The sequence below is a fragment of the Lissotriton vulgaris genome, chromosome 10, assembly GCF_964263255.1.
Source record: "Lissotriton vulgaris chromosome 10, aLisVul1.2, whole genome shotgun sequence".
NCBI classification, from domain to species: domain Eukaryota; kingdom Metazoa; phylum Chordata; class Amphibia; order Caudata; family Salamandridae; genus Lissotriton; species Lissotriton vulgaris.
In genome coordinates this window covers 1145441226-1145454324 of record NC_141698.1, presented here as the reverse complement: position 1 = coordinate 1145454324, position 13099 = coordinate 1145441226, and positions in this window count along the sequence as shown.

Below are 13099 nucleotides of genomic sequence, written 5' to 3'. Positions count from 1 at the left end.
GTTTCGCTACCAGTTTGCGGCCCAGTTCGCGCCCCGGGAAACGCTTCTACCGCGAAAAATATATATTTTTTTATTTTCCCCACGGGACCCTTTAATAACCCCAACAACAATCCTAGGGGGTCAAGAGGGGGATACCTTGCCCCCTTTCATTAAATTCCCCTTTCGTTTTTCACCTCTTCTTCTCTCTCGATCCTACCAAGAGACAAGATGGCGGCCGCTCCGGACTGTTTAGAATGTTGACAGACACCGGAGAGCCAATCAGCTTTCTGCGCGCAAAGTTCCGATAAGCGAAAAGTAAGCGGACCGGATCGCTGCCCGGAGCGCTGTTACTGATATATATCTTGATTTAAACGTTAATTTCTCAAAATCCACTGAAGCACATATATTGAGACCTAGCAAAGGCACATCGGGCTAACAGTCCCTACAATTTTGCCAAGTTTCGTGCAAATCCATTCAGCCGTTCGAGCTAAAAGTGAGGCCAAAGGCCCTATGGAAAAATGAATGGGAAAAACGCGTTTTGGGACCCCCCTTTTTTCTCGGCCCCCCCTTGACGAAACCCCACCAAATTTTCAGGGGCTGCTCAGAAACAAAATGTGCCATTTTCCTGAAAATTTCAGCCGATTCCGTCCACAAACGCCAAAGTTATTAGACATAGAATTTTCAGAAATCCCATAGGGAATTAATCCTAACTATATATACCTACTGGCGATAGCCAGTAGGTAATATATATATATATATATATATATATATATATATATACATATATATATATATATATATACATATACATATATATATATATATATGTGTGTATAAGTATATATGTATACGTATATATCTAAATATATACACACTGAATAAAGGTTAAAGTAGAGCTCTAGTTAGGTAAAACTCTCAGCAACAACTGTATGTTTTACCAACTGAAATTCACCAGTTATTGTTATCTGAAGCAACTATAATGTGTGTCTTGAAGTAACTATAACTCATGCCCTTGTCATGCACTTCTAATTACCCCACATATTACATCACTCATGACATGATCTTTTATATCACTCATAAAGTCACTGAACCATGTGAAATGGCTTTATTGATGAAAATATTGTGCATGGTGGGTTACTTTAAGACACATATTTTTGTAGTTTAAGGTTGATTTGTATAGAAATAATACCTAACATTTTCCTAACTATAATTAAGTGTTCCATTGGGCTATTTTCATTGCATTTTAAAGGTTTTTACATTTACAATCATGCAGTGGAATAGCATAGATAGGAGTGGTGTAGTGTGGTGTGGCATAGAGTGGAATGGCATAGACTGCAGTGCCGTAGAGTAGAGTGCCGTAAAGCAGAGGGGCATGGAGTGGAATAGCGATGAGTGGACTGAAGTAAAGTGGAGTGACATAATGTTGCGGACCATAGAATGAAGGGCGTTCAGTGGAGTGCCATAGAGTGGAGTGGCATAGAGTGCAATGGCATCAAGTGAAATATTGTAGAGTTGAGTAGAGTAGAGGGACATAGAGTACAAAAGGCATAGATTGGGATATTGTTCAAAGGAGTGTCAGAGAATGGGGTTGTGTAAAGAAGAGTGACGTACATTAGAGAGGTATCAAATGGAGTGACATAGAGTAGAATTATTTAGAGTGGAGTGTCAAAGAGTGTTGTATAAAGAAGTGTCGTAGAATGGAATAGAATAGTGCAGCATAGAGTGGAATGGTTTACAGTGGGTATATTAGAGTGGAGTGTTCCTGAGTGAAGTGGCATAGAGTGCATTAGTAAAGATAAGAGTAGAATAAGTGGAGTGGCAATTTGAGTGGATTAGAATGGAGAGATATAGACTGAAATGGTGTACAGTGGAGTGGCTTACATTGGAGTCAAATAGTAGGCAATGGTGTAGAATGGAGTAGCATACAGTTGAGTGGCATAAACGTTAGTGGCATAGAGTGGAGTTATGAAAAGTGGAATGGAAAGGCATACAGTGGAGTAGCGTAGAGTAGAATACAATAGAGTAGATTGACATACAGTGGCATAGATTCAAGTGGCATAAAGTGTAATACAAAAGAGTGGAGTGGTGTGCAGTGAAATAGCATATAGCAGAGTCTCATAGAGTTAAGCGGCATACAGAATAGTGGCGTGAACTGGAGTGGCATACAGAAGAAAAGTATACAGTGGAGTGGCATAGATTGAGTGGATTACAGTGAAATAGCATAGAGTGGAGTGGCATACAGTGGAGTGGGATAGAATAGACTGGTTTAATGAGGAGTGGCTTAAAGTGAAGTGGTGTAGAGAGGAATACTTTAGGCTGGAGTGGTTTAGAATGAAATGCCATAGAGTGGAGATGCATAGAGAATAATAGCATAGAGTGGATTAGCAGATTGGCGTAGAGTGGAGTAGCATCAAATTGAGTGACATTGAGTAGAGTGGGGTAGGGCAGAGTGGAATGGTATAAAGTTGAGTGGCATAGAGCGGAGTAGACTACAGTGTAGTGACATAGAGTAGATTAGAGTAGAATAAAGTGGACTAGAAAGAAGCTGCATACAGTAGAACAGGCCACATTGGAGTAGAGTAGAGTGGCATCCAATCAAGTGGTGTAGAGTGGAATAGCACACAGTGATGGGGTATACAGTAGTGTACAGTCAAATGGCATAGAGTGGAATAGGATACAGTGGAATGACATAGCCGACCTCATCACCTGAAAGCTATCAACGTACACTACTGACACCAACACCGCCACCCTCAACCTCAGGCAATGGATGGACGACTGCGCCCACACTCTCGCCCCAATCAAGAATCTCTCGAACAGACACACCGTCAGAAAAGCCATCTGGTTCACCGCCGGCCTCCAAACAGGCCTGCCGTAGGCTCGAGAAGAAGTGGCACCAGGAACAGACACCGGACAGCAACATAGCCTACAAGAACGCAGCAACACAGCCTACCTTCCGCAGACACCACCAACTCATCCAAACCGCCAAAAGGACCTCCTTTAAAGAGTACATTGACAACAAGGCACACAACAGCAAAGAGCTCTTCAACATCATGTAGAAACTCCCCACCCCAGGTCCGACTCTAACGACATCCCACCATCACAAGATCTCTGTGACTCCCCAGCTACCTTTTTCCACCACAAGATCGCAGACATCCACAACAGCTTCAGCAAACAGGCCATCCAACATGCACAGTCACCTCAGACTCACCGTCCGAGCCACATCAACCCCATGCTTTCCTGGACCAACGTCAACAATGAAGACACCATCAAGATCTTGAACACCATCCACTCTGGTTCACCATCCAACCCCTGCCCGCACCACATCTTCAACAAAGCAAGCTCCACCATCGCACCCCATCTCTACAAGAACATCAACAGGTCGCTCGAGACCGCTGCCTTCCCATAGAGCTGGAAGCACTCTGAGATCAACACCCTACTCAGAAACCCAAAGCTGACCCAAGGATCTCAAGAACTACCAGCCCATCTCCCTCCTCCCGTTCCCGGCAAAAGTCATTGAGAAGACCGTCAACAGGCAACTGAACACCTTCCTTGAAAAGAACAACATCCTGGACCCATCCCAATCCAGATTCCGCAGCAACCACAGCACCAAAACAGCACTCATTGCCGCCACCAACGACATCAAGGCCATGATGGACAACGGAGAAACCACAGCTCTTCTCCTCCTGGACCTCTCGGCCACCTTCGACACTGTCTGCCATCACAATCTCCGCAGATGCCTCCACAATGCTGGGATCCATGACAAAGCACTGAACTGGACCACCTCCTTCCTCACCGGCAGAACCCAGAGTGTCCGCCTCCCACATTCTGATCTAAAGACACCAAGATCATCTGCGGCGTACCCCAGGGATCATCCCTCAGCCTGACACTCTTCAACATCTACATGGCACCGCTCGCCAACATCGCCAGATCGCACAACCTCAACACACATCGTCTCATACGCCGATGACACCCAGCTGATCCTCTCCCTCACCAAGGCCCCCGCTGCTGCCACAACCAACCTACACGAAGGAATGAAGGCCATCGCCGAATGGAGGACGAACAGCCACCTGAAACTGAACTCAGACAAGACAGAGGTCCTCGTCATCCGATCAACCCCCTCCGCCTGGGATGACTCATTGTGGCCGGCCACAAAGGGAGCTGCACCGAAACCCACAAACCACGCACACAACCTTGGAGTCATCCTGGGCTCTGCATTGTCAATGACCCAGCAAGCGAACATCGTCTCCCCCTCCTGCTTCAACTCTCTCTGCATGCTCCGCAAGATCTACAGATGGATCCTCACCGGTAACAGACGGACAGTCACCCAGGCCCTTGTCAGCAGCAGACTGGACTACAGCAACACTCTCTACACAGGAACCTCAGCCAAACTCAAGAAACGACTACAATACATACAGAATGCCTCTACATGCCTCATCCTCGACATACCTCTCCGCAGCAAAGAAAACACACAAGATGATGGATGGAATGTTGCACAATGGCAAAACATTCACCCCAGTCACAGATCTGGGTTTAATCCATCATTATTTTGCTCACCACGCTACCCCAGTTCGGACATGGTCATATGCAAATCAGTCTTGACCCTGTGCCTCATGGGAACAGTCTAGCCTGAACTGCCAAGCCATGTCTTCCCTGGACTGGAATCAAGCATCCTAGGACAGGTTTCTGACTATCAGCCGTCATCAGCCAGGATAGCTTGACTCCAGTGCCACAAGATGATGGATGGAATGTTACACAATGGCAGAACATTCACCCCCAGTCACAGCCACATCACAGCCTGCTGGAAAGTCCTGTGCTGGCTCCCTATCAACAAGAGGATCACCTTCAAGCTACTCACCCACGCTCACAAAGCTCTCCACAACACCGGACCAGTGTACCTCAATGAATGATTCACCTTCTGCACCCCGAACCACCATCTTCACTCTGCTGACCTCGCCCTTGCCACCCTCCCGCATCCGCCGAGCAACCGCCAGTGGAAGAACGTTCTCTCACCTCGCCCCAAAAACCTGGAACACCCTCCCAATCCGCCTATGACTGACTCAGGACCTCCTGGCCTTCCGAAGATTCCTCAAAACTTGGGTGTTCGAGCAGTAGCAGCACCCCTGCCCCCCCGGCACCTTGAGACCCTCACGGGTAAGTTGTGCGCTCTACAAATGGATTGATTGATAGAGTAGTGTACAATCAAGTCATGTAGAATAGAGTAGACTCTAGGGGCTTAGAGGTGAGCTACATAGAGTAAGGATGCGTACAGTAGAGAGGCATAAACTGGATTGTCATACAATAGATTAGAATAGAGTGGAGTGGCATACAGTGGCATACACTGACATTTCATGAAATAGAGTGCTGTAGAGTGGACTGGCATTCAGTGGAGTGATGTAGAGTGGATGGCATATAGTGGTGTGGCATAGAGTGGAATGGTGTACAGTAAAGTGGCAAACAGTGAAATAGTGTAGAGTGGAGTATTATACAGTGGAGCAGCATACAGTGCCGTGGAGTGGCATAGAGAGGATTTGATTAGAATAGAGTGACGTGCAGTGGATTAACATAGAGCGGAGTGGCGTATAGTAGAAAGCTGTTGACTGGAGTGGTATTGAGTGTGGTTGTTTAAAAAGATGTAGCGTGAAATTGAGTGAAGGATGCAGATGTAATGTGGCAGGAATATATATTATGGTGTGCAAATGTTCATTTTTGGTAGAAGGTTTAAATAGTTTAAGTAGTTGTTGAAAATAGAAACCTTCTCGGAGGTCTCACTGATACACCAGCTCCTTTTAAACCAACAAATTAGAGATTGGCACAGAAGCTGTAATATCAAAATACATATTTATTAACCTCAGATGAGGGAGAATACATCACACAGTACCCTCAGGTAGCTGTAGGAGGAATTCTAAGGAGAACAGAAAACAGGAGCCTTATATAAGCTTAGGTTTTTGTAGTCAGCATAAAACCAAGGGGAGGTCCTGGCATGTACCAGCATGCAAAATGACTAATATGGGCATACAAGATTTGCTTGCTCAACAAAGTGGGAGGAGAGTCATTTCTCCCTACATTAGCAAGAAGAGCCTGACAGTTATAACATAAGAGCAGGGGCATTCTACTAGCTAGGCCCTTCTGAGTATGTGCAATGCCTAGAAGAGGGAGAAGCGGTACAAAAGGGGGTGGTGATGGACGGAGCATCTGAATCAATCAAACACTCACACCCAGTCAAAAGATCTGGGTTTAATCCATCACCGTTCTTTAGCCCACTCTGCCACCCCAGTTCAGACATGGCTATATGCAAATCAGTCTGACCTTGTGCCTCATGGGAACAGTCCAGCCCGAACTGCCAAGCCAGAAGAGGGAGAAAGCACATGGCAAGCACATGGTGAACTAAAATGGCTGCCAAGTACAACATGGCTTTCAGCTCATGCTAATAGATCCCTGCAATCTTTAACAGATGGTCCTTTTAGCATGAGCTGAAGACATTCCTATGATCCAGTAAGAACACAGAAAATATTTTGCACATTTATTTTCATAAATTTATCAATATCCTATTTCATTGCTAGGTAGGCATTATTCATTCTAAACATTTCAATATGTGGATATATATAAGGTATATGCAGGAGTACAAAGGGAACAGTGCATTGAGTCATAATTAACATACAGGTAGCAGGAGAGAGTAATGACTATTATCACAAACAGAATTATCATTTTTCTCAACCCTAAGTAAAAAGTAAATCCTAGAACCATCAAGTAAAAACATTTTCAGGGCTCCCCACCACCCTCCTGAGGCACAGCCGGGAGCTAATTTTTAGCGTTTTCCTGCACGACTTCTTTTAAAATTGTGATACTGTGTGTTCTGAAATACTTGCACTTTACCTGCCTAGCCCCTGCTTGGAAGCCTCCCCATCAGCGGTTCCAGCGCTGGAAAGGAGAGCTCACAGGAGGTCTGATAGGCGCCATCGCCCACGCCGAGGCGAGGGACACGCCCCCCTCGAGGCCACGGCCCCCTTATGACCGTATATCTGGAGCGCTGAGCTACGAGCGCGCCAGAACCCCACCACCCTCCTGAGGCACAGCCGGGAGCTAGTTTTTAGCGTTTTCCTGCACGAATTCTTTTAAAATTGTGATACTGTGTGTTCTGAAATACTTGCACTTTACCTGCCTAGCCCCTGCTTGGAAGCCTCCCCATCAGCGGTTCCAGCGCTGGAAAGGAGAGCTCACAGGAGGTCTGATAGGCGCCATCGCCCACGCCGAAGCGAGGGACACGCCCCCTCGAGGCCACGCCCCCTTATGACCGTATATCTGGAGCACTGAACTACGAGCGCGCCAGAACCCCACCACCCTCCTGAGGCACAGCCGGGAGCTAGTTTTTAGCGTTTTCCTGCACGAATTCTTTTAAAATTGTGATACTGTGTGTTCTGAAATACTTGCACTTTACCTGCCTAGCCCCTGCTTGGAAGCCTCCCCATCAGCGGTTCCAGCGCTGGAAAGGAGAGCTCACAGGAGGTCTGATAGGCGCCATCGCCCACGCCGAGGGACACGCCCCCCTCGAGGCCACGCCCCTATCCGCCCTACAATTATGTGCGTGCACCAGAAGCGCAGCGGACGAGCGCAGCGGGCGCGACGATTGCGCGCCGAAGGCGCGCATAAGGCAAGTTCGTCTGCACTCGTCCGCGCCGAGTCCGTGCCTAGGGCCAGCCCCCCTGCATCGCGGATCCCGACCCCCACCTTTTATAGTGCAGACACCCTGCATAGTCTCAGGGCCACCACTAACATATTATGTCAGCACAGCTACCAAGCAGACAACCTGCCATCCGCCTGTCCCAAATGTCATTCCCGCCTTAAATCGAAAGTTGCGACTGAACTGCTACATGACCTTCGCATGTTCTTATTGAACTGCCGCTCCCTCCCAAAACATAAAGAGGAAATTGCGCTTCTAATTGAAGAGCATTCACCAGATATACTATTCTTAACAGAAACCTGGCTATCTCCTGACGCGGAGACAGCGGTCATAGACGCCCTCCCACCTGGTTTCCGAATTGCTCGGCAAGATCGACCGGAAGGCAGAGGAGGAGGCCTGGCGATAATTTACAAACAACATTTTCACTGTCGAACGGCCCCTGAAGCCATTCTGGACTGTGAAAGCCTCACTTTTAATATTGAACTTTCATCTAATAGGTGCCTTTCTGGTTCCCTTATCTATCGCCTCCCTGGCCCCCCAAAGCAGTTCCATCTCAGTCTCCCCTCAAGAGTGGCTGAACGCCTATACGCCACGTCTAACTTTATCTTGTTAGGAGATTTTAACTTTCATTTCGACTCAATATTAGATCACACAGCTGCAACCTTAACTGATGACCTAGCGGCTCTACAACTCACGCAACGTGTCATATCCTCCACCCATTTAAAGGGCCATCTGCTGGACCCGGTCTTTAGCAACTGTCATGACATTCTAACCAGCGCTCCTATTCCCTTGCCCTGGATGGATCACTTCCTCATTCCCATTAGTTGGTCCGTGCCAAAACCACCCGAACCCTTACCAACTAAGAGATTCATGAGACCTTGGTCTCGCCTAGCAGTCGACAAGTGGACTAATAAACTCGTGGAGAATCCACCTTTGATCGAAGATAAACCTGACATAGCAAATCTGGCATACGCCGATTGGATCACTGACTCGCTAGACACCGTTCTCCCCAAAAAAGATACTACGCTCAAACGCGGCTGTGCCTCTCAGGCACCTGTATGTAGAACCTTCATTTCTTGATGTTCCAGTGTTCTTTGTAGAATGTGAGTGTTTTGGCAGTTGATCTCTGGTTCCTGCCTTATGTCGCTGTGTTTCTCCTGAGCTTAATAAACTCAGACTTTAACCTTCTACTGGATCATTCCTTGACTAAATACTACAAAATTGTTGGCGACGATGCTCAGGAGAGTATAAAGGACCTGCTTGCCTTACCTCGACTTTCCTCGTCTTGCTGCGCTGTTAAAAAACGTCGTGGGAGCACGAAGACAGGCAGTCTCACTGACAACCTTGATGAGACAGACGTCGTGGATAAGCTAGATAAGTGCCGCTTTATTCCGCTTTATTTCAAGCGCGATTTTTTTTTTTTGGCTAAAAGAATCCAAAACGTATTTTGGGAGTACGCGACATCATCAGCATGTCAGTGAGTAAGTGGTTGGCAACGCGAGCACGCATGGTGACGCGTGTGGTTGGCAGCGCGCAACACGCATTTGTCTTCTGTTTGACGCGTGTGGTTGGCTGAGTGCAACACGTAACTGACGTCCGCTTCAGCAATCTCAGACGCGCTACCCTGGCAACGTCTGGCAACATTTGACGCGTGTGATTGGAACTCCACCTCAGCAATTTCAGACGCGTTACCCTGGCAATGTTTGACGCGTGTGACGTCTGCCTCAGCCATCTTAGCCGCGTTACCCAAGCAACGCTGCTTGTTACAAGACACCGTCGTTTACCGCATACGATGACTTGATGATTCCTGTTGTTTTTATGACAGAACGGATGGCAAATAAATATCAACGTTAGGAATACGGCCAATTTGTTCGTGTAAGCAAGCACCTTCACACCAATGCTGCACATTTTGGGAAATTAACAAATTCATATGTTATAACCGTTTTTGAAAGAAAACAAAACATTGTTACAAAGTGCAAATAAAGGACAAACAAAGAGCAGTGTATATGGAACAGCGACTGGGCAAATTTAAAAGAGATTAGAGACTAAGTCAATTAAATCTCACTAATAACTGGCACTGTCTGATAGTAAATAACCAGATTTTCAAGATGCAGTCAGTTTCCCCTCCACCTCCTTTTCTGGAAACTCCTGGCAATCCACCCATATCTTGGAAAAAGTGGTTCGATGCTTTTGAGACTTATTTGGATGCCATAGGAGCCTCAAGATATCGCGCAGAAAGGAAAAAATGCTTACTTCTACATTCCTTAGGTTTTGAGGGGAGAGAGATTTATAAACATTTACCCCCCTTGACAAGGAACAACGCGGAGGAGGATGTAGATGAATATACTGAAACTAGAATGAGACTGGAGTTGAGATTTGACGTCAAACCAAGTCTAGTTGTTATTAGACACAAATTCTTCAAAAGAGAACAACTTCCTGGAGAGGATGTTGAGACTTATGTTTCCAGTCTAAGACAGCTGAGTGCAGAATGCGAATTTGAGGGTTTTAGAGAGCAATTAATTAGAGATCAATATGTATGTAAGTGTTCTGACAAGTCTATTCAACAGAAACTGCTAACTTTGGGAAATCCTACGCTTGAAGAGACTATCCGCATGGCCAAGAGTATAGAGCTGTCGAAAAAAGAAGTAAAGGAACTTGAAAAGAAATGTGAAGAAGCAGTTTCCATAGTTAGAACCAAGGAGAACAGGGACAATAAAGTGGCCTTTGGTCAACAACGTTTTGATAGAAACAATGTTCCCGGTTCACAGCGTTTTGAGAGAAATGCTTTTTCTAGGAGTGACATTTGTTATAGATGTGGAAATCCTTCCCATAACAAGAACAACAAATTTTGCCCTGCCAGGAACTCTACCTGTCGGAACTGTGGAAAGTTTGGCCATTTTGCGAAAATTTGTCAAGTCTCAAAACAGGGAAACTCTACTTTCAACAACAAATCCCTGAGTCAGGGTACTGTTAATGCAATAGGGAATGTCTCAGAGTTTTATGAAAGTACTGGAAAAGACTCTGACTCTATGAACAGCATCCAAGACGACCTTAGGGACATGGTTGTGGTTGTGCGGGATGATGGTGTTATTTTTGGAGATCCCTCAGATTGTGTTGATCCTTATGAAGATTTTGGTGTGGGCGACAAGATAATTACTTTGTTAGTAGATTCAGGCGCTAAAGTAACTATGATCACACAAGAATTGTTTGATGTGACTTGGCCTGAAAGGAACCTCTTACCACCTGACAGAGCTCCTGTTTCTTATGAAGGGCGCAGGATAGCTCTTCTTGGGTTTTTTGAAGACATCATTCAGTTCAGGGGGAGGAAAATCTTTGGCAAAGTATATGTCTCTTTAAAGGGCTTAAACATTTTGGGGTGGTTCCACCAGGGATTGTTTAAGATGATCCTCAGACCCGATACTAAAGAACAGATTAGTATCGAAGAATCTTGCGACAATGTTGAAAGTTTAGCAGCCATTGTCTCAAATGACTATATCGAGAATTTCATTTCTAAGTTCCCTACTGTCTTCGGGAACAGCCTTGGTATAATTAAGGGCTTCAACCACGAAATTAGAGTTAAAGATGGAGCTATCCCCATAAAACATAAGGTCAGGAGTGTTCCTTTCAGCGTGAGGGATGATTTGGAAAAGGAGTTGATGGGGTTCTGCAAGAAAGGGGTCATAGAACCTATTGAGTCGTCCTTGTGGTTGTCTCCTCTTGTTGTCGCCAGAAAGAGGAATGGTGATTTGCGCGTCTGTGTGGACTTGCGCAGTCTCAATAAAAATATCTGGATTGATTCACACCCCTTGCCAAAAATCACGGATTTATTGTCTCTTGCCTGAAGAGCAAGGTGGTTTACAAAGTTGGATTTGGCTTCCGCTTACCACCAGGTGGTGTTGAGTCAATCTTCTAGACATTTGATGGCGTTTGTCTTACCATTTGGTAATTTTCAATACTGCAGGATGCCGTTTGGCCTTGCGTCAGCGGCTGCAGTCTTCCAAAGATTGATGAGTCAAATGTTTAGAGATACTCCTGGGGTAATTGTTTTCCAGGATGATGTTTTGATTTTTGGCGAGAACATAGAGGATCATGACTTTTCTTTGAATCAAGTTCTGGGAATCATGCAAGAAAAAGGCATTGTATTAAAGAGTGAGAAATGTGTTTTCTTAAAAGAAAAAATGGAATTTCTAGGTCATGTTGTTTCACATGAAGGTGTGGAACCACGTCCTGGTTTGGTGAAAGCCATTGTTGATGCTTCGCCTCCTGTCGATAAATCTGGTTTAAAGTCATTCATTGGGCTCAGTGAATTTTACTCCAGATGTATCAAAGATTATGCGTCAAACGTTCAACCTTTGACTAACATGTTGAAGAAGAATGTGCCTTTTGTTTGGGATAAAAACTGTCAAGAAATTTTCAAGTGGATTAAATTACAGTTAGTAGGGGACAGTGTTCTCAAACCATTTGATCCCAACAAAGAATGTGTTGTGACTGTGGATCCGAGTGGGTTGGGACTTGGGGCTGTTCTCACTCAGAGGAATGGGCAAAATGATAATACCATTGCATATGCTTCAAGAGTCTTGCGTGGGGCCGAGGTGAACTTCTCCGTCATTGAGAAGGAGCTTTTAGCTTGCTGGTGGGCGGTCAGGAAGTTTAATCCCTATCTCTGGGGTAGTCATTTTACGATTCAAATGGATCATAATCCTCTGGTCTCTATCTTGTCTGGTGAGAAGATTAAGGAGCATACCCCTAGAATTGCTAGGCTGTCCACAAAGCTTCTACAGTATGATTTTGAGGTTGTTTATCTGCCTGGTTCGAAGAATGTCAGGGCCAATTATTTTTCACGTTTTCCTTTAGCTGATAACGATTGTGAGGTTGAAAAGGAAGATGATCTTGAGGATTGTTTTGTTGCAGCTTTGGATCTTGAAGGTATGTGTGCTATCAGTGAAGTCGAGTGGAAGAAGGAGTTATTGAAGGATGAGGTACTTCTTCAAGTTGTGAATTATTTGAAGTCTGGATGGCCTAAAGAAAAGAATGTTTCTGGACTTTTCCAAACCTATGTCAAAGTTGCTGATGAACTCACTGTCGAAGATGGTGTTCTCATGCGGTATGGTAGGCTTATTCCTCCTGAGAGCTTGCAGAAACGTCTGGTTGATGGTGCACATGAAGGACATTTAGGGAAAACTTTCACGAAACGTAGGTTAAGGGATGTGTTTTGGTGGCCGCAGATGGACGTTTGTGTTGATACTTTAGTTGATAATTGTGTCATTTGCAAGTCTTCAGACAAAAGTCACAAGGTTAGGTCTCCCCCTTTGGAACCCATTCAATTTCCGGAAAGAGCTTGGGAAAAGATTGGAGTTGATCTAGTTGGTCCATTCTATCTTTTACCTTCTTGTTCCCGTTTTGCAATTGTTGCCATTGATTATTATTCCAAATGGCCGGAGA